Source organism: Embiotoca jacksoni, unplaced genomic scaffold (genome assembly GCF_022577435.1).
Source record: "Embiotoca jacksoni isolate LCO1_2020_lvr unplaced genomic scaffold, fEmbJac1.0.p SCAF_82, whole genome shotgun sequence".
Taxonomy (NCBI): domain Eukaryota; kingdom Metazoa; phylum Chordata; class Actinopteri; family Embiotocidae; genus Embiotoca; species Embiotoca jacksoni.
Window position 1 is genome coordinate 173,977 of NW_027185439.1, and position 2,500 is coordinate 176,476.

Genomic DNA, 2,500 nt, shown 5'->3' on the forward strand with positions numbered 1-2,500 from the left:
GATGATGATGGTTGTCAGGACTGTTGGTAGGTAGGTAGGTATATACTTTATTAATCCCAGAGGGGAAATTATTTATTTTTTGAATGGAGGTTTTTACAGTGAAATTTGGCCCTTTTAAAGCGAGTAATGAGGATTATTTTTTACGGAAGATGCAAAACAGCGGTTCTTTGAAATGAATAAAAAACAAAAGCTAAGATGCATAAGATGCAGACGGAGTCACAACACCTCAAATGACTCATTTTACAATCAGAATTTGATTAATTAGCTTTGAAAAGTCAAGAAAAGATGCATCATTTCATCCCTCTTTCAGAGAGCGTGGCGTTAAAATAGAAGTTGCGGGAATTTCTCACCAGACACCAGATTTGAAAAACTAGAGATTTAAGCAGCATTTTGTGAACTTGTTTGGATTTATATGTCAAATTTCTGCGCTTTAGCTTTAAAACATAATTAACGAGCGCCTCCATCATGAAAAAAAAAAAAAGGCAAAATCTACAATATCTGTCCAAGAAATACCTGAAAACCTTCAAATAATATGCAAATAATGAAACATTTAGTCATAACAAGCTGCTTCCTGTCAAAGTAAATCTCAAAATATTCATTTAAGTAGAGAAATTTGCCAATTTTAAACAACAACAACCAACAGCATGAAAAATAAAACCACTTAATAAAGCAAAAAAATAACAAATTCCAAACAATCAAAATTTAACTCTGTGAATGTTGTTTTTTTTGCGGCGAATAGATCGACGAAGATACCGGAGACACTTCAGGTTTTATCACCGCAATAAAAAAAAGAGTTGAAATATCTGTGAAGGAGGAAGTGAAGCGAGTTCTGGGATTCATCAGACGGACAGACGGACTTCCCTTCATCCTTTATTTCTGTTCCAACAGCTGAAACAGCTTTTTACAAACTTCGGTCTGCAGGCACTCAGAAACACAAGCAGCATCGACTACATCATCTCTTCTACTATCAGCACAGCATGCAGATCAAAGTGTGGTCCGGGGACCCGTCGGAGGTCCTGGAGGTGGAGCAGAGAGGTCAACAGGAAAAACATCTAAAGACGGTGAAATTCTTTGGTATTTAGCTTCTTTTAAATTTGATGTTTTTCGGTAACTTTATTTTACAGGTCCTTTTTTCAAGAAACTTTTCCTCATAATTTCCTGTTTTTGATTAAAAATTGAATTTTACTCATCAACGTTGTGGAAATATGTTCATCTGCTGAGAAGGTGGAATTTTTGAAACATAATCACATCAGAATTTTTCCACGGCAGCAAATCTTTGTTTGGAAGTTCTGACATAAAATCTTCCATCTTTGTAACGATTCATTTACGTGTTTTTTCTATAAAAAAAATCTGAGCGCTAACGAGCGACGGACAACAAACTGCCCGGAAATATTTCTAAAATGTGGCGCTAAATAGCTCCAAATCTTTTGGAAATTTTGAGGAAAGTTTCAACTAAATTTCCTTGTAAATAATGATTCGTGAAATAAACTGTAACTAAACAATATGGAAGCCCATTCTCACAAGTAAATTAAAAAAAAATTAAAGCATTAATTATGAATTCTCAGAAATTAAAATCTATTTATTAATAATTAAAGACTTAAAAGGATTTTTATTTAAAAATAATCAAGAAAAAATAAATCAAGTTTCGCTCCAAAAGATTAAACTCCAACTTCCATAATACAACAGCGTCAAATCTAAATCTTATTGTTTTATAATGATGATGTCATTATGATATATTGTGTCTTTAAAGGCGTATAGATGAACATAACATGATCAAACCACAACTTCAACTTCCTGAGGATTCTTTTGTATTATTTTCCCAAAAATGGCAGCAAGAAAATGTGACGGACACGAACGTATAGAAACCCATTCCTGCCAAAAAATAAAATTGTTATAAGAACATCAAAACTTTGATATAGTTTTTAATTGTAACAATTAGGAAGTCGATTTTAAGCATCTTTCACATAATTTGGACCTTTGTTAAAAAAAAACGTGCAAAAATCTACACGGATAAAAAATATAGTCGAGAGTGAAATAATTCAAGAATTTTTCCAAATCATAAGAAAATATAATATTAAAAAGATTAAATTATTTACTGATTGACTTATTTTATATTTTTTTGGGGCAGTAACAGTTTTTTATACATTCAAGTCTGTTTTTGTTCCTTTAGGCCTCAGCGGTTACAGACATGTAGACAAGTGTTTTTGTTTCACTTGTAATAAATAGCTTTGTTTTGACATGACGTCCATAAAGTAATCGTTATTACAAGTTATATATAATTTAAAAGGAACACTCTGATATTTTGGGGAAATTATTTGAATCCATAAAATGTCAATGCTGCAAAAACAGCTTTTAATTTGAAATAAATTGACTTTGCAATGTCTATTTGTTAACTTTACTTATTTAAAATAATTTACTATTTCACAATAAAGGACATATTTGCCCAAAGTGTTACTTATTCTGCATTTTTTATTTTTGTCACTCCTGGGACTCCGTACGT

At 31.8% G+C, this 2,500-nt stretch overlaps 1 protein-coding gene across 1 annotated transcript in view; it reads right to left on the reverse strand.

The window, feature by feature from the left end:
• Positions 1-857: 857 nt before the first annotated feature.
• Positions 858-2,500, reverse strand: part of LOC138192189 (tetraspanin-8-like) — an 11,062-nt gene continuing 9,419 nt past the window's right edge. Inside the window, exon 8 of the mRNA XM_069139435.1 lies at positions 858-2,500. This exon is cut by the window's right edge and continues 229 nt beyond it. The gene's annotated coding sequence lies outside the window, so the exon portion shown is untranslated.